The sequence below is a fragment of the Crocuta crocuta genome, unplaced genomic scaffold, assembly GCF_008692635.1.
Source record: "Crocuta crocuta isolate KB4526 unplaced genomic scaffold, BGI_CrCroc_1.0 scaffold283, whole genome shotgun sequence".
NCBI classification, from domain to species: Eukaryota; Metazoa; Chordata; class Mammalia; order Carnivora; family Hyaenidae; genus Crocuta; species Crocuta crocuta.
This window is the reverse complement of record NW_027529346.1, coordinates 1,912,127-1,933,690: the sequence shown is the minus strand read 5'-3', so window position 1 is coordinate 1,933,690 and position 21,564 is coordinate 1,912,127. Positions and strand designations below refer to the sequence as shown.

At 36.5% G+C, this 21,564-nt stretch overlaps 1 protein-coding gene across 2 annotated transcripts in view; it reads left to right on the top strand.

Annotated features, from left to right (window-relative positions):
• SLC16A7 (solute carrier family 16 member 7) overlaps nt 1-21,564 on the top strand; it is a 127,621-nt gene that overhangs the window by 6,465 nt on the left and 99,592 nt on the right. The window contains exon 1 of one of the 2 annotated variants that reach the window (XM_077758400.1): nt 14,189-14,213. The exons of the other annotated variant lie outside the window; for it this stretch is intronic. The gene's annotated coding sequence lies outside the window, so the exon portion shown is untranslated. Of the gene's footprint in view, nt 1-14,188; nt 14,214-21,564 lie in introns of those variants that run through there. 2 annotated transcript variants of the gene reach the window in all.

The following is a 21,564-nucleotide window of genomic DNA, read 5'->3' as shown; positions in this document are numbered from 1 at the left end:
CGTCGGGCTCTGTGCTGACTGCCAGCTCAGAGCCTGGAGCCTATTTCGGAGTCTGTGTCTCCCTCTCTCTCTGACTCTCCCCTGCTCACGCTGTCTCTCTCTCTCCCTCTCCTAGAAATAAATAAAAATATTAAAAAAATAATAATAATAAATAAAATACTAAAGAGATTATATTTGGTTTCAGTACTGGTTGATTTTCTTTCATCTTTGACTTCCTCAATTAGAAGGGAGGACAATTTAGATCTCCATAACAAAGATACTTGAATGAACTTTTGTAAAAATTCTGCAATAAGATCCTTTTGTTTTAATGTTTTCTCACTGTGTTCTTTCTGATATAGTGGAAGTCATTTCCTTAAATTCCACTCATGTAATTTTATTATACTTGTTTAGAGATTTTAGATTATGCTGCTTATTAAGGTGTGCAGTAGAAGAATGTCTTGAAGTTGGCCATGAAAATGGCTACATACAGTAGCTGTAAATACTGTTTCTGTAGTTGTATGTCATAAGGCTTAGGAGAATCTGTCTCCTATGACTTTCAAAGATCACCTGTGGTGGTTATGTAAACTTGAAACAGTGGATTTGTTTTGGGATATCTAAGTATGACGTGTTGCCACATGCCAGTCACTGAAGCAAAAGGAATGTTACTCATTAGCTTTGCCATAATGCCCTCACTGTCCTTCAACCCTGGGACTGTCAGCCACTTATTAGCTGATGTGATTTTATGTTTTTGCCTTTATCATAACTTACTTTAAATTCTCCTTTCAGTGTTTGACGTTTGCTTCCAAACAAACATGTGTTCTGGGCTTATGGGGAAAAGAAGAGAGAAAGAGATTTAAAGGAAAATAATGGAAGGGTTCTGTTATTTTGGGCTTTATTACTGATGCTAACTACTATCATAAATATGGAGTTATGATTGAAGGATTAATGAATAATTCATTCCAAGAACTTTTTCTTGAGCCCTAATGAACACTGAATGTTTATAAACATAAAAATGGATGATGCTGTTAATTTTAAGGGGAGAACACTCTCTCCTAGGAGAGGAGAATTATCTGCTATTTCTTTTGAAAGTTTGAGTGTAGATTTAGCTTTATTGTGTTTTCCTTTTAGCTTTATTGTGTTTTCCAAAACAGTTCTGTGTTTTTAAAAGACTTCCTGTCTATTATTTCAAATATATCAATAAAATTACCTATTCCAGCTAATATAGTTTTTTATTTTTATCATCTGTAGGTAATAACCAACAATGTGTAAATATGAATAATATATTTCCCTTCTCTACAGCATACATTCTTGACTCTTTTAATAAACAACTTTATAAAATATATTTTATTTGTGTCTTAATTAAAATTTTTTCATGAGTTAGAAAAGATCATGAACCCTGGGTAATGCATTTTAGTTGCAACAAGAATTCCTAAGTCAATGAATTATGAGATGACCATACACCAGACATAGAACTTTATGACACCACGTAGTAATAAAATAGCATTATTAGAATAGCTGCCGGTTCTTTCTAAAAGGTATGGCTATTTAAATCACCTAAGTAATGGCCTCTGAAATTACAGAATTAAAAATACCATATTTTTCCTACCTGATAATTGGATAGGACATTGGACATTAACATAACCTTCCAAAGGCTTAGTTTTCTGTGGGGTGGTGGTTGTTGTTGTTGTTGTCGTCTTTTCTTTACTTCCTTTTCTTGTTGATGTTGATGTCAGCATAATGGATCAAGGAATTTCTCTTGACTTCTAGACTTTTCTAGAAGTACACCTAAGCTTTTGGTATCGGCTTTATATTCAGAGAACTATAAAACACATTTGTTTGTTTTTTTAATTAGTAAAAGCCTTTATAAAACTTATCTGTGATATGGACTTGCATATTTCAGAAGGTCGTATATCATAACTTTTGTCCAAGGTGAAGATTACAAGGTCAAAAGGCATGCCAAAACAAACAGAAAACGTTTTATTTCATTTCAACTTCCTTTCCTTTAAAAAACATAATGGATATGATCATATACCTGTCAAATTAGTCCTTTTGTTTTTTGCATATCAGACACAAACACATACCTTTTAAGGTTTGTTTCTATTTCTGTTTTAAAAAAGTTGCACATTAAAGCAAATGAGGGAAATTTTATTGCCCTATTTTTGCACACAAAATACTGTAAATTAAAATTAACTCTGATTTTCTAATGTTCTGGTTTTAATATTCTAGTTTCTAATGTTCTAATTTCTAATAAGAGAATTTCTTTTTTTTTTTTAATGTTTTATTTATTTCTAGGAGAGAGAGAGAGAGAGACAGCGTGAGCAGGGGAGGGTCAGAGAGAGAGGGAGTCAGACTGAAACAGCCTCCAGGCTCTGAGCTGGCAGTCAGCACAGAGCCTGATGCGGGGCTCGAACCCAGGAACCGCGAGATCATGACTTGAGTGAAAGTCGGACGCTTAACCGACTAAGCCACCCAGGCACCCCTAATCAGAGAATTTCTAAACTCACATTGTTTTAATAGGCTTATAGTTTAGATACAAAGAAAAAAAACCTGCCTTATCTCATTATTCTCAAATATGAGTGACATTATTTCATCTCACATGAGAATCAAAATATGAGAGAAAAAGCTTTTCAGGCATGGGATAAGGAAGGTAATTATGCCAATGAAAGTGGATTATAGCAAATAGTACCAATATGTCATTGTAGCTATAAATGGAATAAATTCAAAATTACATACTTAAGTGACTACCACTGAAAGAAAATTAATTGTAGTAGGATGTTATGTCCTTAGATATGTTAACTTTATCATATACATTTTACTTATTGTGGTATGGTAATGGTAGTAATTTTATAAAATATATTCTAGTATTGATTCTAAACTCAAATAGATTTAATTATCACTGCAAGAAAATTCTTTGCAGGTAGAATGGACAAGTTTTCATGTGATATTTACTAACTGAGACAATTATATGTACATAGTCTGCTTATGATATTCTTGGAACTTAATAATCACTTGACTGCCAGTCTAAAATTCCTTCCGTTGTAGGCTGTAATGCCAAAGTTCTCTGGTCAAATTAGGTGATAATACCAGTAGTATCCAAATGACAGTGTATTACCTCCATTCTCTTCTCTTGGTCTTTGCTCCTGTGACATATGTTTATATAACCTTTAAAATGTTTTGGTCTTTTTTTTAATGTTTTATTCTTTATTTTTGAGAGAGCGCAAGCAGGGGAGGGGTAGAGAGAGGGGGAAGAGGATTGGAAGCAGAGTCTGTGTTGACAGCAATGAACCTGATGTAAGGCTTGAACTCATGAACCTTGAGATCATGACCTGAGCAGAAGTCAGGCATTCGACCGACTAAGCCACCCAGGTGCCCCTTGATGATCTTTTTAAAGTGTTCCTAATTTATTGTTAGAGCTGAGAAATCTTACTGCTTCTTCAATTTGTTTACATTAATAAATTTAATGTAAATAGAGTTTTAATGTATTTATGTAATAATTTCAAACTGTTACTTTATAAAAAGACATATACGTACACTTATACATTATCCTAGCAAGCGTGGAGGGAAAAGTCGCACAAAAGTTAAAAACAGGTTATAGTTTTGAAATCCCAAATGCTTTGGACTGAAGTGAGTCTGATATTTTGGCAGGAACTCCTCAGCATTTTGGGAAGTAGGACTTAAGACAGAAAATGTAAAGGCAGGCACAGACCAAGGCAGGCACCACAGTAATGATGTAAGATTCATGACGATGAAGTAATATAATTAGATCCGTTCATATCTAAAGCAGAGCCTTTAAATAAAACCTTGGAGACATAGAGTAGGCAAATAGCAATTTCAGCCAGTGCAATAGACACTACATGCTGCCTTTCAGAGATGGAGTGGGATACCTTTTTCATTTTTTAAAAACATGCATCTCAATATTTTAGATGGTTATTTGCAGATAACCCTTCAGATGTGATGCTTTCCTGTGAAAACTTAGACATGGGAATTTTAGGAACCACAGGACTTCAGGACGACAGAACTGCTTTGTCAGCACACTCGGTGTGTCTAGTTCTGGCTGGTTGCGCTGCCTGTGGAACTGGGTGGATCTTAGTGTGAATGGGCATATCGTCTTGGCTGGTGTTTAAATCTGTTTTTAAAAATAGAATGGATTTTGATGTCCTCTATGACTCTGTATTCTGTGTGATCTCAGTCAAGAGATTAAGCTTCAGTTTCTCTGTATATAAAAGAGAGCTGGATATAAACCCTTCCTTCATCAGAAGAATATTTTAAAGGTAATAAATGATAAATTACAATAATACTAATAACTATGTTATTACTAATGTGAGTGCTGGTTTTATAAGAAATATGGAGACTATAGGTACATACTTTTGTTATTTATTTTTGGCACCTTTAGAAAAATAGCTATTGATAATGATATTGGGTTTCTTATGTTTATATTTTATTTGTATGAAACTTTATTACTCACAGAGAGTTTTCACAGTCATGGTTAAATCTAATTCAATCGTCAGCACAGTCCTGGTGTAGAGCATGTCAGGTGTTATTTTCATACTGTGTGGATGAGAAGTCTGTTGTTTGGCACTGAATCAAGCCTCATACATTGTTGAGAGATCACTTGAAATCAGATGTTCTTATAACCAGTGCATGCTCTTTTCAGAGCTATGTTTAATTGGCCAAATTTCTTTTTGGATTTGGATTGCTACATATTTTAGCTATATTGGTAGAGTAGTATGATAAATTTATAAAGATGTATCAGTTGTTTGTCATGTGCATGTTCTTCTACCTCCAGTTTATGAAAAAATCATGGTATGTCCATATAAAGGCAGAATCACGTCTCCCCACACCCTATGAATATGTTCCTAGGGGCAGGAGAAGTTAAGTTGCTAATCAGATGACCTTGAGATTATCCTTGATGCTATGTATGGACCCAACTTAATCACCAGGGGCCTGATAAAAGAGAAATGGTAGCATGAAAAGGACTTTGGGTGGTACTGCTGGTTGGAAGATGAAGGAATGCAGCCATAGGCATGGAATATGGGGGACTTTTAGAAGCTGGACAAGGCAAGGAAACAGATGCTTCCCTTGGCCTCCCACTGACACCTTGATTTTAGCTCAGGGAAATTTCTGACCTTTGGAACTATAAGATTAATAAATTTGTGTTGTTTTAAACCACAAGTTTGTGCTAATTTATTACAGCAGCAATAGAGAACTGATATAGGCTCACATACTGCAACTAGGAGAAGCTTAAGAGGAGAGTCGTTTATGCCAGGATGATATCAGGTCAATTGTGGGGAGTTTTGCTCCTTTGATTTAATTTTTGTTCTATACTAAGTATATAATAAATTGTTGAGGTAGGTTATAATATGTCATGTGTTTCCTTTGGGATGCATTGTTTATTAAGGGAACTGGCTGTTCCTTATTAGTTAAGTGTATAGATTATGGATCCTGAGTATATAAGTTCAAATCCTGACCCTGATTCTTACTGATTATAATAAGCCAATCATCACTTTTTCATCTGTGAAATTAGAACAGTAAAAAGCATCTTCTTCATTAGGTAACTGTGAGAAGTAACTGTATTAATTTATGTTAATTATTTGGAACAGTACTTGGCACATAGATAGGGGCTATCTATCTAAGTATTAGCTCTGATAATTATTTTTATTCCTTAAATATTGTACTTTCTAGAGTCAGACTTTATTTTCAGATATAGTCAGGAGAGTGTCCAGACTTTAGGGTGAATATCTTTGGGGTAGAGGCATTCTAATGCAACTAAATCTTGTCAACTTCATAATTTGCTATTTAATGTAATTTTAAAAATGCCTTGTACTTTTATTTTTTGTTTTTTTTAACATTTATTTTTGAGAGAGAGAGACAGAGTGTGAGCGGGAGAGGGGCAGAGAGAGAGAGTGGGAGACACAGAATCCAACACAGGCTCCAGGCTCTGAGCTGTCAGCCCAAAGCCCAACACGGGGCTGGAACACATGAACTGTGAGATCATGACCTGAGCTGAAGTCAGACGTTTAACTGACTAAGCCACCCAGGCGTTCCCAAAAAATGTCTTGTACTTCTAAATAACTCTCTTCCTTGTCTGTTCTCATTATCACTAATATGTAGATGGAGCAAATTTTGCGTATTCTATAATAATTCACTGTTCATTTAATTCATTTGTATTTCTATTTTGCATTGTAAAATATAAAATATGTCATATTTTAAGTTTCTAGGTTTGTTTTGATGTCATTGTTTAAGCATGCATATTTCTTGGTTCTAGGAAAAGTATGCAACACTCTGTAAAAGGAGGTCCTAGATAAAACAACAGTAACAACAACAACTTTGCAAGTGAGAGAAACCTAGACAGAGTATTGAATCTTCAAACATTATATTAAGAGAGGAACCTCTGAAGTAGATGGATATAAATTGCTTCTTCGGTCAGTGCTACTTCTTTGTGTCTGGCAGTGATGTGGTGGGTCTTCTTTAGGTCTGATAATATATATTTGATCAGGCTTTTGACTTTGGCCATAGTCGCTATATTCCAGGGCACGATATATTAACTAATTCAGTGAACATGTATTATGTACCTCTGAATGTCAATGCATAAATGAGGTCTGTTCAAGGCTTTGCTAGTATGGTGGGGGAGAATCAATGGTCCCTGAAATAGCAGAGATCCTAGTAGGGGAGTTAGCTGGAGGTAAGAAGTTGTAGGGTTAGGTTGGATGTGAGATCTATTTACTCACTGTGGCTACCTACACACAATAGAAGCATGCCATGATTTTTTAGATAGTTTGTAGTCATGAATTGTTCTTATGGAATAGCTTGTCTCTGCTGGTTTGTTTCTTTGTTTAACTCCCCAGTTTCTCTCTAGCAACTGAATGCTTAAAAACTATAACCACAGACTAATGAGTATGTGGTTTAGAAACAGACACTGATAGTCACATTATGTGCTTTTAGTTAAATGATATTTATATTTTTCTTCAAATACATGTGACATCTTAGTGGTATGCTTTAGTCGATCCCTTCCACACCTATTTCACAGCCTCATTCCTCCCACTAACTGGGAGATACCATTTACTAAATGGTATCTCTTTTGCCTGGCTACAGCTAAAAATCACAAAATTAGGAGTGGCTTTCCTTAAGGCACTTAATTGTGTGGAAATATGTAGATATTTCTGTGGCCTCAGGGAAACTTCTGAACCTACAAAGGATATCACTGTTTTCTTGCCTCTGTTAACTTTAATCCAGCAATTGACAGGGGGTGGCAGGAAAAAAGAGAAATCATTTGAACACAAAAGTCTGGAATGAATGAGTCCTTGGCAGGTTTCAAGTAAATTACATATAGAATACCTTGTCATGTTTTCTTACCTCTATATACATTTCGACCTTGAAAGTACATCAAGAAAGCAGTACGGAGGTAAACTGAGCACGCCTGACAATATTCTCCCTATTAAACATTCCACTGAGTCACTTACTATGTCCTGATTTCTTTTACATAAACTGTAGATTCTGTTGGTAATGTCAATGGTGATGACCAATAATTAGGCTTTTTCTTTCAGGCAGAATTGGCCAGATTTATATACTTTTGGCAGTGTCTTAAACCTAGGGGTAACTTTAAATTAAATATGTAGTCCTCTCCATTCATGTTATGGCCCAGAAATAATAAATTGAGAGTTCCCATATGAGCAAATCAGTCACATTTGCTAATGTGTCCATGGAAAATCTGGTTAATAATGAATATATTGGTTTCAGATCCAGGCAAACATTTCTATGATATTGTTCTAGTTACCAACTCCTAACATTTCTTAACAGCTTTCTGATGTTATGGCAGATGCCTTGAGTAGGTTGTTTTACGATTTTGATTCTTACCTTTAGTGTATGTGAATGTAAGTAGCAATGAATTAAATTATACAAGAACTACAGTAGATGACAACTCTAATAAGACTTTATATCTCTATTTCAGCTTTAATAATTCAGACTTGCTAACTGTGTATTAATCTATATTCTAACATGGAAGAGTGACTGAGAAAAGAGAAAGTGTCTTATTTATCTTAGCATCATAATAGCTTTTGTATGCTAGCAGCTCACCAAATGTTGGTTACATTGATTAGTTAACACAAGGGAAAAAATATATTCAGCTAGTCCTTTTGACTCATCTGTTTCTTTAAAATGATGCGAAACTAGAGAATGTGGTTTGGGTATGTGGTCAAATGGGGTTTCTAGTTGAATTTGTTTGCAATAATTAGGCTTTTCTTTTGTAGGAACATAATTTGCTCTAGTAGAATTATCCCATGGTATAGACCAAACTAGAATGCGTCTCCTCTGTAGGAAGGCACATATGGAAAAGACAGAACCCAGAAACGTCCATACTAAGCTTGCTTAATTATTTTTTTCTCCTTCCAAATTCAGCAATCACATGGGGGATTAACTGAAGTGTTATTTTACCAGAAGTGTCTCCATAAGGAAATATGAAACCAGTAGATAAAGCCTGAGATTCAGAGAGGTTAGGCAATTTATTCAAGGTAAGAAGGAGAGGGCAGGTCTGAACCTGAACTTTTTAACACTAAATCAAACACTTTTTTTTTTTTTTTTAAGGAATCCTTTAGAATAGTGTAAAGAAGGACAGCAAAGGGCTGGATTGCATCATGGTAGGAAACAGTTGGTTCCCTAGAGGGATGAAACCTGGTGAGTGGGCTGTGGCCTGTCTCATGGGGCCACAGCTAAAGGCAAAGAAAGTCCATGTGCTTCAGGTGCTGCTCAGTGGGACACCAGGAAAGTCAAAGTCAAGTCAACACAGGGAAACCAGAGAGGTATATAAAAATTGAGGCCATATGATTTATTTATTTTTTCATTTCACTTATTTGAGAGAGAGAGAGAGAGAAAGAGCGAGAGCAAGTGGGGGAAGGAAACAGAGAGAGTGAGAAAGAGAAAGAGAGACAGAGCATCTCAAGCAGGCACTAAGCTCAGCTCAGAGCCTGCTGTGGGGCTCCATCCTACAACGCTGGGATCATGATCTAAGCCAAAATCAAGAATCAGATGCTCAACCAGCTGAGCCACCCAGGCACCCTGAAGCCATAGGATTTTTATCAAGTTCTAGGCATGATTAATTGCCTTTGCCATGTGATGTGACTTTGCTTTTTTTTCCCAGCTCTCTTGTGACACAGTTGACATGGAACATTGTATAAGTTTAAGGTATCCAATGTGATGCTTTGATAGAGATGTACATTGTGTAATTATTGTTATAATAAGGTTGGTTAACGTATCCATCACCTTACATAATTATCATTTTCTTCTTGTTATGGTGAGAACAATTAAAGCTCTACTGTCCTACCAACTCTTAAGTATACAAAATGGTATTGTTGACTATAGGTCATCATGCTGTACCTCAGATCCCCAAAATGTATTCATCTTATAACTGAAAGTTTATACCATTTGGCCAACATCTCCTCATTTCTCCCATCCTCCAGCCCTCCAACATTCTACTTTGTCTATGAGTTCAGTGTTTTTAGATTCTAAATATACATTAGATCATACCTACTTGTCTTTGTCTGACTTAACTTCACTTAGTTTAATGTCCTAGAGGTACATCCATGTTGTCATAAAAGGCAGAATTTCAGTCTTTTTTATGGCTGAATAATATTCCAATGTGTGTGCATGCACACATATCGCATTTTCTTTTTTCATTCGTCTGTTGATGGACACTTATATTGTTTCTGTATGTTGTTTTAGCTATCCATTAATAATGCTGCAGTTATACAGAACATAAGAGTGCAGATATCTCTTTGAGATAGTGATATTATTTTTTACCAGTGTATTTATGCACAGAAGTGGGACTGTTGGATCACATGGTAGCTCTGTTTTTAATCTTTGACGAGCCTCCATACATTTTCCCATAGGGACTGCACCAGTTTGCATTCCTACCAACAGTGCCCTAGGGGTGCCCTTTCCTCCACATCCACACCAGCATTTGTTATTTCTGGTCTTTTTGGTAATAGCTCTCCTGTTTTTCTTATTTATATTCCATCACATCTGCATTTGAAGATTTTGTACTTCCATTTAAAGTAATTTAAAGGGCACTTGGATGACTTAGTCAGTAGAGCATGCGACTCTTGATCTCGAGGTTGTGAGTTAGACCCTATGTTGACTGTAGAGATTACTTAAACATAAAATCTTAAAAACAAAATAAAATAGGGGCACCTGGGTGGCTCAGTTGGCTAAACATCCAACTCTTGGTTTTGGCTCAGGTCATGATCTCATGGCTTCTTGGGTTTGAGCCCTGCATCAGGCTCTGTGCTGGTGTTATGGAGCCTGCTTGGGATTCTCTCTCCCTCTCTGTCTGCCTCTTACCCACCTGTGCTGTCTCTGTATCAAATAAATAAATAAAACTTTCAAAATAAAATAAAACAAAAAGTCTTAAAAGTTTTTTATTAACTTTTACTAAAGATAAAAACTTATTTTGAGGTGTGGAAGACTCTCATACCTGGTGACATATGACTGGGCCAGTAGATGGAATGTTGCCTTAAACTGAAGTGGCTCATACCTTGTTAATGTTTAATGCCTTTGTGGTATTTTTAAAACAATGGCTTCTCATTTACTAATGGCAGTGAAAAGCGAAAGTACATTAAAATACCAATGTTAGTATCGTTGGCTATATTGCAATAGATGGAAACTACACACTTGATCATATTATTTTATAACCTATTCCCTGGTGTGCGTGTGTATGTGTGTGTGTACACACATACAGATAGCTATGGTGTCAATGTTGGGAAGAGGGGCCAGGGAGTTTCTGACCAATTTTGACTTGACTTGGAGTGTGCCATGATCTGACCTTATATAAGCTGTCTGATTAAGGCAAAGATATTGAGGCTTTACTCAAATAGAGAGATTGGATGCTGGGATAACAACTGGAAAGCCACCAAATTTATTGAAATTAAATGGTGCTTGTGGGAAAGAAAAAGGGTAGATAGATTGGGGCTTTGTGGCAGTAGAATCTACAAGGATTGGCAACTTTGATTTGATGGTAGAGAAAGGGAGATAATACTGCTGACTGACACTTTGAGCTGAGTCACTGGCAAGTTGCTGATTTATTTAATAGAAAGCCATGAGGCCCCAGTGCATGCTGAGGGGATGGCAGAGAGCTAAGTGGAATCAAAGGCTTGGGCTCAAAAGGGTTTTTTTTTTTTTTTTTTTTTTTAAAGCACTCTCTGAACATGTTTCCTATATTGGCTGAATGTAGTAGAATCTTCTACTGACTGGATGACAAAGAAGGAAGGGTCTTAAAATGTTCCACGTTCTCAAATCACTCTTCCAATAATTCTGTTCAACTATCCTCAGCAAAAAGGGAGAAGTCTATTGAAATGGTAGAATACTTGTATATTTTGTGTTTAGGACCTTGTTGCCCCCATTATATTTTCCTGTGGTATATTGAAACCTTAAAGGAAGTATTCTGTCAGAGTTTACTTATGACTTTTTCCCTTTTATGCTTATCAAGGTTAAAGAAAGGGATAATTTTTTTTTTTTTAATTTTACCTTGCAACTCTAAGGGATAATTAACTCAGGATTGCTTTCTTCTATGCGCTCCTTTTAGCTCTATTATTAGTCTGGACTTCAGAAGATAATAGGATCACAATCAGTAGTGCAAAATGAGTGTTCAGATTATGGCACTTGCTCCAGGAAAAAAATAAGAAAAATTTATTCAGATGAAAAAAGCAATCCATTAGATGGTTCCCATCGTATTTGGGAGGTATTTGATTTTTTTTTTTTTTTATTTTTGCCTTCTCACTAGTTTTCTGCTATTTCTCACCCTAAGTATATACCTGAACTTTCTGCTCTGTGGAATTTCTTGCATTTTTTATTCAGATGACAAACTTGGGCTTTCCACATTAATTCAGTTTTCACTCCTTAGTCATAATACACAAAACATCAAACTCTCATAAGGGAAATGTACAAATGCTGCATGGAACTTGGGAATAATGCTATAAACAAATTCATTGCCAAGAACTTATTGTCATGTTTCAAATGCAGAATTAATAACCTGTTCCAAGAGCACACATGCTATTCATCAAGGTTTTCCCCTGAGTCTGTATTTCCTCCCTCTACTGTCCCCACATTACTGAAGAATTCTGGAAACTGGAATTTTAAAAAAAAGTCTCACATTATCATATTTTTGAAATTGCTCTTGAGAATTTGTAACCTTGGCAAAGGTTAGTCACCTTTAGCCATTTTTCTCCCCAGGGCTTCTGATGAACAAGTCTGTTTTGCATGTGGCTTTTCTCTTCTCAGAGGTTTATGTAGCAAACATTACTGCCTATATTTATCTCACATCCCACAGAACTTAATTATTCAACTTTAATAACAACATGACTTCTCTGTGCTTTAACTAAGATGTATTTCTTGTGAAAAGAAAGAGTCAAATTGTTGAATGTTTTACTATGATTACGTACGTGTCCAAAATTGCATATTTAAGTCAATTGATTATATTTACCATTTTTTCCACTTCAGCAAACACGAAATTTAGATTAGGTAATTTTGGCTTTTTGGTAGATCTGCTAAACATGCGTATTTAAGATGATAAAATAATGCAGTAGGAGAAATATATGACAAAAAGCAAATTTTACATTGAGAAAGCAAATATCTATAATTAGAACTCTTTAAATTTTTCTAACAGACTATAAAGTTAACAGAACATGGGTTCTATCACATAGTAATTTTTTAAGGATTTACTATTGTGATACCGATAAGCAAAATCATACAAAATAAGAACAAGATGTATTGTACACATTCCTTTCAATTCTAATCTTTATAGACCTTATGTTGTTAAGTTACTTTCTTAATGACAAAATTTTTATGTATCAAATTTTAATATATCTGTATTTCTTCTTTTATTTAACTTTGGGACTTTTTATAATAATAGTAAGTGAAAAATATTAATTATACCTAAAAGAGCTTTTTAAATGTAGCATTCTTGGTATAATTAATAACACTTAACAAAGTTAATAATCATTTCTTTGCATAAAATTGAGTCTTATTGTCTTATTTCCATTATATAAAAACAGTTGATAAAGCATGTGACTTTATTGAAATTTTATTCTTCCACTGTTTTGGAAGGTAGCTATGCCCACTACTTACCACCAACACCGACTATTTTTCCACCTTTTTTTTTTTTAAGTTTATTCATTTGTTTTGAGAGAGAGAGAGAGCACAAGTAGGGTAGGGGCAGAGAGAGAGGGAGAGAATACCAAGCAGGTTCCACATTGTCCGTGCAGAGCCCTGTATGGGGCTCAAACTCACAAACTATGAGATTATGACCTGAGCCAAGATCAAGAGTCAGACACTCAACTGACTATGCCACCCAGGCATCCCTAATCTTCGACTTTTTGGAAAAATAATCTACTTTGAGTTATATCTACAGAGTACCAAATGAAGTTTAATTGGTTAATCACCTATATTACATTTGGCAATTTTATCCCAAATAAATATAATTGAACATTTGTTGGCTACTAAGCGATTTGCTGTGTTGGAACCAAGGTATTTGTTCTCCATGAAGATACTCTGCTTTTGATTACCAGATATACTACATAATTGTGAAGTATATCCATACTACAGTTTGTTCAGTATATTACACCTCAGTGTCTAATTTTGTATGAGACAAAATTTCTTAACTATTTTTTAATTTTATTTTGTTTACTTATTTATTTTTTGCTGCACAAAGCTTTATTGTTTACATTTGGTCCATGGCTTGGGGGAGGACTCCAGGGTGGTGAAAAAGCTGCCTAGTGTCTTCAAGGAGAGCCTCTGGCCAGAGCCCTGACACCTGGGGGATGCCAGAGGGCCATCTCAAAGGCTGCTGGGATCCAGAGGCTTCTAGCCCTGCTTGAGGGTGAGCCTTTTACTCGCCCAGCCCAGCCTGGGGGACAGAAAGCCTGAGGGGATTAGTCAGGCCTGTTTCCTTCATGAGTTTCACCTCCTCATCTAGAAAGTGATTCTCCAGGAAATCACAGAGATGGGCTTCTGCACGGGCAGAACCCAGGGCATGCAGATCCAAAAGGGCCTGGAATCCAGGGATTTAACCCACTCACCATGGGCCGGCTTCTGCACATCCCGGAAGAGGGCGAGGCCCCCCGCGCTGGATTTGCATCTTCAAGAGAGGCTCAGCGCCCTCCCTCTTTTCCTCAGCCACCTGGCCAGAGAAGTGGCCCACACCCTCCAGAGCCACATCGTCACGGTCGAAATAGAAGCCCAGGGAGAGGGTAGGTGTAGGAGGCCCGCAGGTGCATATTGACTAGGCCTCCAACTTGGTGAAGTAATTCTCAAGAATCTGGAGCGCCTGGTAATGAGGAGCTAAGTTAAAAATCGTGGGTTGGCTGGTCCCGGAGGCAGAGGGTGGACAAGAAGACTGCTTGAAGCTTGTGACTGAAAAAAAGGTTGGAGGGTGGTCAGAGGCTGTAGAAGGGGCGTCTCTGGGCCTGTTTGTCCAAACACTGTTGAAGCAGGAGACAGATCCATAGAACCGCAGGGCGCACTGCTTTTATTTTATTTGTTGAACTGAAAATTTAATAAAGGAGACAGAAAAATACCATTTCGTCTTATGTAAAGGCCCAGAGATTATTTATGCTATTACTTGGTTACTGTAACCATGCTATGCATTGAGAAATGCAGCCTATTGACATATCTGGGGGACACCTGGGTGGCTCATTCAGTTGAATGTCTGACTCTTGATTTCAGCTCAGGCCATTATTTCACAGTTCGTGGGTTCTAGCCCTGTGCTGGGCTCTGCACTTCCAGTGCAGAGATTCTCTCTTTCTCCCTCTCTCTGCCCCTCCCCCACTTGTGCTCTTTCCTCTCTCAACATAAATAAGTGAACACTTAAAAATAAATTATTTAGGAAGCATATTTTATAGCTAGTTATTACTTAGTGCCTAGGTCTAAATAATGGCATCTCCTACATGGGGAATCAGATTCCTCTCACTCACCGACCATGCAAAAGATGGCTCACTGTTCAGGGGAGAGGAATACAAATTTGGATCCAGACAAACTAGAATTCGAACCCAGGACACAATATTTATCAGCTATATGGCCTTACATATGAGTGATCAAAACTCTGAGCTTCAGTGTTCTCATACTTAAAATATGTATCATAATGTCTATGTGTTGTGGTTTAAAGAATGAAGTTGTGGATGTAAATTGTTTGGTAAAATAACTACCTAGGATATAAGAAACACTCAGTAAATGATAGCTCTTCATTTTTCCAAAGGTCAGTGTAATTTCTTCAAATATAAAGATGATAACACTGACCCACCATCAGAATTACTGTCACACTCAGAGAAAACTCAGAGAAAAAGATTCAGAAGATTATATTTAGCTGTTCAAACTGCCCGACGTGGTTGCCTTCTTTGACCCAGGCTATAATTTAAGCCAAGTTAACTTTACACTGTTAAAAGTATGAACTAATTGTGCCTGTCAAAGCAAGTTCTTCAAGAAAAGAGAAAGCCACCTTTCCCCTTTTTGAGAGAAGGGAGAGGGAAGGGAAAAGCAGAGAGTCTCTTGAGGTAAGTGTGCCAGTTTGCTTCTGGCTAAAAGTTAATTAGTTGTCTCTGTTCTCAACTCTGAGCCCTGAGAAAAGTGGAAAACTGGTGTTCTCTATTCAGGTAACTTTTAAATTATACAAATTGTACCCATGTTAGGCTTTCTTCAGATTATAGACGTGGGGTTTTTAAAATTTCATTAATATCAACTGATTTCATATTCTAAGCTTAATGAAAGAACAATGAAAAGCTATAAATGTTGGCTAGTTTTTTTCTAAAGACTGCTTTTGAGTTGTATGGAGTCAAGTCTAGTGAGGTATTCTATGCCTGCATTAGGGAAATAAGATTTTTAAATGTTTTTCTAAAACTAACTTGACCGTCTTCAACTTCTTGGCTGAAAGATGTATTAATCGTAATTACTTAAAATAATATCGTATATTATATAGCCTGCCAAGCCTTCATTAGTAAGGAAAATCTTAAATTTTGCTTAACACTGACATTTCAAAAATAACACAGTCTTCCATCACTAAAATTTCATTTTTATTTGATGTTATATAACAACATCAAAAATAATCTAATTTTTCTTATTTTAAATCATTATGTTTTATAACTGTGTGTACTTTGCTGAAAAAATTGTAAAAATGAATTGATTTTTTTATGGGGCTTAGGTAATTTGTTCCCGGAATGTTTGAGATTGTATTATGGCAAGATAAGAAGGTACTGATAGCTACATTGCAGGTGATGCTGTCTTTATAGGTTAGCTGTAATTAAAGACATTGGTTACTAAATTTTACAGTTTTCAAAGCCAGTTTCTAAAAATAAAAATATTTACTCTGTACATTTACAGAGGAATCATATTCTGCATTGAATTCCCAAGATAAAGAGATACATTGCTTAAGGCACTAGAGCCATAAAGTAGAATTTATGTTGAGAGTCTTGGTTTTTTTCTAGAGTGTCTGACCATTGTTATCTTAATTCAGCAAGTATCCAAGGCCAAAAAAACTTGTTTTGGTTGTGTTGAGACTCGAGTGATAAAGACAAGTAAAAATTAAAAGCTAAATGTTAATTGTGGTAGTTTTCCATTTATATTTCTTTTGAGCCCCAATTAAGTGTCAATCACTGATTGATGATTTTGCAATTGAAATTTGGAGCTAGTAGGAATTTTGAAGAACATCCCATTATGTATGAGAAACGCAGTCCAGAGTGGAAAGTAACCAAGCTACTGGGAGAGCTGTGTTACTACATACTCAGGGGGTGGGGGGATGACAGTGGCTTATTAGTCAATATTTATACTGTTTTTGAATGGGAAATCATATTTTGGTCCTTAAAACATTTTTTAAAAATTAAACATTCTTTTTTTTTTTTTTTTAATTTATCTTTGAGAGAGAGAGACAGAGTGAGCGGGGGAGGGGCAGAGAGAGAAGGGGAGACACAGAATCTGAAGCAGGATCCAGTCTCTGAGCTGTCAGCACAGAGCCCAAGTTGGGGCTCAAACTCACAAACTGTGAGATCATGACCTGAACTGAAGTTGGACACTCAACTGACTGAGCCACCCAGGCGCCCCAGTCCTTAAAACCTTTTTATTTGGAGGTCTAGCTAAAGAAGCACCAACATTATTTAGGGAATCATTTTCTAGTGATATTTTCCAGATTTACCCTTGGCATTGCTAACATTTGTGTATGCATTTACTATAATGTATAGAGTCCAGTCCTTCTCTCTGTAAATGGATTTGTTTAGGTACATTTAAGTTCTCAAGGTTAGAGAAGAGAGTGTTGCCAGTACTCAGTTTGAGACACAATAAAACCATACCAGCAGGTTCCATATAACTTAATGTTTAAGTGGCAGTAGTTTCACTAATTAAAGAAATTTAAAATATGAGCAAAATAAAACTATACAGATAAATATGAAGTATCTTTATTTAAAGTTTGAAACAATCTGCATGCTATCCAAAGATAAAACAAGTGTTTGACTTATGATTAAAAATTAAGTTTTGAGGCCCGAACAGTTAAGACAGTGGTTTCTTAAAGTGGGGTATGTATAAATTACTTATATTTTTTAGTAGGCTCTTCTATTCACCTTTTATTGTTAGATATTCAGATATTCAGAACCAGGGTTGCACATAATATGTAGGTACTTTTTCCAATTCGCTGTATCCATTGGATATCCGCCTACTTGGTTTTCCTTTGAGAATATACATATCAAGTTACCATCAAAAAGTTTGTCTGTTCCTTTAGCCCATAATCAGATATACTCCATGAATTGCTGAAAAGTTCACTAAGGCCCTTTGGCAGTTACCTATAGATATTAACACACACACACACACACACACACACACACACACAAGATCTATCTCAAAGGGAAACAGAATACCAATACTTTCAATTCTGTAAAGGGTAGGTGTCAGAAAACCTAGCTCAAAGCCTCAGCATCATAGTTAACTTGCTTTTCAGTCATGGGTAAATCACATAACTTGTAATAGTCTCTGTTAAGTGAGTTATAAATGGGGGTTGTAGCAATAATAGTAGTGTTTCCTTCACTTACTTAGTATGAGAATCATGTGAATTTATATAAAATGTTACCTGGTAGACCATAAATCCTTGCTGAGCACTTTCTAGGGCTACTATAACAAAGTACTACAAACTAGTACTTGGATAAAAATAACAGAAATGTATTCTCTATATTTTGGAGACCTGAAGTCTTGAAATCAGAGCCTTGGCTCCTCTGGGTTTTCTTGGAAGCTTCTAGGAAAGAATCCTTCTTTTCTTTTTCTACCTTCTGACAGGCTGTGGCAGCATTACCCCAGTCTATGTCTCTGGCTCACACGATTCTTTCTGTGTCTTCACATGGCCGTCTTCTCATAAGGACACGTGTCAAACTGGATTAGGAGTCCACCCTACTTAAGCATAACCTTATCTTAACCATTTACTTCTGCATCGGCCCCAGTTTCAAGTAAGGGCACATTCTGAAGTATTGGAGGTTAGGACTTAAATGTACTTTTTTTTGAGGGACACAGTTCAAATAACACTCTGCCTCTGACCCTCCCCAAAGTCATGTCCTTCCCCATGTAAAATACATTCACCCAATCCCGGTATCCTCTGAAGACTGAACCATTCTGGCATTGACTCTTAAGTCCACATTCTATCCAAATCCAATGGGTGGGACTTGGGGTATACCTTAGGGGCAAAATTGCTCTCCATTTGTGGACCTGTGAAGTCTAGCAAGCCAGTCATCTGCTTCCATGTTACAACAGTAGGACAGATATAGAATAGATATTCCTTCCTTCCCCTTCAAAAAGGGATAAATTGGAATGATAGAAGGGTCACTGGTCTAAAGCAAGTTTGCAACTTAGCAGAGCAAGTGCCATTAGGATTTAAGGCTTGAGAAAATTCTCTCTGGCTCCATGCTCTGTCCTCTGTATCCGTCAGGCCTTTGTATCCGTCAGGGTTCTACAGAGAAACAAAACTGAGAGATTAATTTTAGGGACTTGGCTTATCAGTTAGAGGTGCTGGCAAGGCTGCAATCTGCAAGGGTGCTAGCAGGCTGGAAATTCATGCAAGAGTTGATATTTCAATCTTGAGTCCAGAATTCATAGGGCCCGGCAGCAGGCTAGAAACTCCGATAGGATTTGTATGTTACAGTTTTGAGGTAGAATTCATTCTTCTTTGGAAAACCTCCGTTTTTACTCTTAAGGCCTTCAGCTGATTGGATGAGGCCCACCCGTGTTGTGAAAGGTAATTTTCATCACTTAATTAAAGTCAGTTGGTTATAAATGTTGATTATATCTACAAAACACCTTCATAGCAATTATCTGGACTGTTTGACCGACCAAACAACAGGCACTGGAACCTCGCCAAGTTGATGCATAAAATTAACCATCACAGAAAGGAAGTATAGGAAGTATATGGAGAAGCACTTGATTTTTTAAAATCTTTTTGCTAAGTGTTTGTTCTTTTTTTTTTTTTAGATAAAAGTTGACTGGGAATTTGGAAATTTTCTAGGGAAACTAATACTTCCACTTTTTATCTTTTGCCTTTTCAGCCTTCATTCCTTCTTTTAAGTCTTTTATGACTTATTCTCAGTGTGATTTGGAGTGCCAAAAGTTGAGAGAGACCTGAATCCACATATAGTGCATTTTCTATCTCCCACCAAACCAGATAGTTGTGTTAAAATAACTTAACTATTTTCTTGTAGCTTTTTATTATTTACAGTGTGCCTCTACATCTATATCATTTTGTACATTATTTTTTAAGTTTATTTTTATTTAATTTGAGAGAGAGCCAGAGGGATAGAGAATTCCAAGCAGGCTCCATACTGTCAGCACAGAGCCAAATGTGGGGCTCGAACTCCCACGAACTGGGAGATCATGACCTCAGCCAAAATCAGGAGTCAAGATGCTCAACTGACTGAGCCACCCAGGCGCCCTGTCATTTTGAACTTGTCAGGCACTCTGCAGCCTCAGGGCCTTTGCGTGTGTTCTTCCCTTTACCAAGAACTCTTTCCTCCAGACAACTTTTTATCTTGTACTCACACCTTTTTACATCTTTTCTTAAAGGTGACTTTCTCAGTGAGGCTCTCTTATGCAACACCTTCTGCTATGGGGTTTAATATTGTAGCAATCCACCCTCACTCCTCCACGTCTCCCTTGTAGGTTTCATTTTACTGCAGAATGGTTGTCATCATGGGGAATGCTTCACATTCACTTACTTATTCCTTGTCTGCTTCCTCCTCGTTTTCTTCTGGAACATAAACTCTTTAAGGGTAGGAATATTAATCTCTTTTGTTTACTGCTTATATCCAGTGCCTAGAATGGTGCCGAGGACACAGTATGTACATAATATAGTTATTGAGTGAATAATTAATTACTTAAGGACTGATAGTTCATAGACACAGAGGGACACCCATGTTACTCTCCCTTCCTGTGGCTCCCCTTTTTCCCTTACCTGCTCCCTGTAATAATGGCCTTGCTGAATTTGAGGGTTAGCCTTCTCACTTATCATTTTATACTTTACTGTATATATATATTTATTTATATTTTGTTATATTTGTTGTATTTTATTCTACTTATTTATGTTTTATCATTATATTATATATATATATATATTTTATGCTGTTTTATGAGTTATCAGGCCTCATGTATTGGGATCATACTGAATTAGTCCTTTTGCCACATGCTTTATCTGAGGTGGCTCAAACGGATAGCTTTCACTCATTCAATTTAACTCTGTATATTCCATTCCATGAATATATATATACTTTATTCTTTCTGTTTATCTTTTTTTTTTCAATTTTTAATTTAAATTCCAGTCAGTTAACATACAGTGTAATATTAATGTCAGGTATAGAATTTAATGATCCATCACGTATATACAACACCCATGTTATCACAGGTGCCCACTTTAATACCTGTCACCTATTCTACCGATACCTGTAGAATCCTTTCCAGTAACCCTGTTCTCTAAAGTTGAGCCTATTTCCTGGTTTGCCTTTCTTTGCCTCTGTATTGATCTGTTTTGTTTCTTAAATTCCATATGTGAGTGATTATATATGGTATTTGTCTTTGACTGACTTAGTTTGGTTAGCATAATACACTCTAGCTCCATCCATGTCATTGTAAATGGCAAGATTTCATTCTTTTTGATGGCTGAGTAATACTCTAGTGTGTGTGTGTGTGTGTGTGTGTGTGTGTGTGTGTGTCTAGATGTATATCTATCTATCTATCTATCTATCTATCTATCTATCTATCTACCACCTCTTCTTTCTCTAATCATCAGTTGCTAGACACTTGGGCTCTTCCCATAATTTGGCTATTGTTGATAATGCTGTTATAAATATCAGGGTGCACATACCCCTTCAAATTAGTACTTTTGTATCCTTTGGGTAAATACCTAGAAGTGCAATTGTTGGATTGTGTGGTAGTTCTATTTTTAATTCTTTGAGGAACCTCTACACTGTTTTCCAGAGTGGCTGTACCAGTTTGCATTCCCACCAACAATGTAAGAGAGAGTTCCTCTTTCTCAATATGCTCACCAACACCTATTGTTTCCTGAGTTGTTCATTTTAGTCATTCTGACCAGTG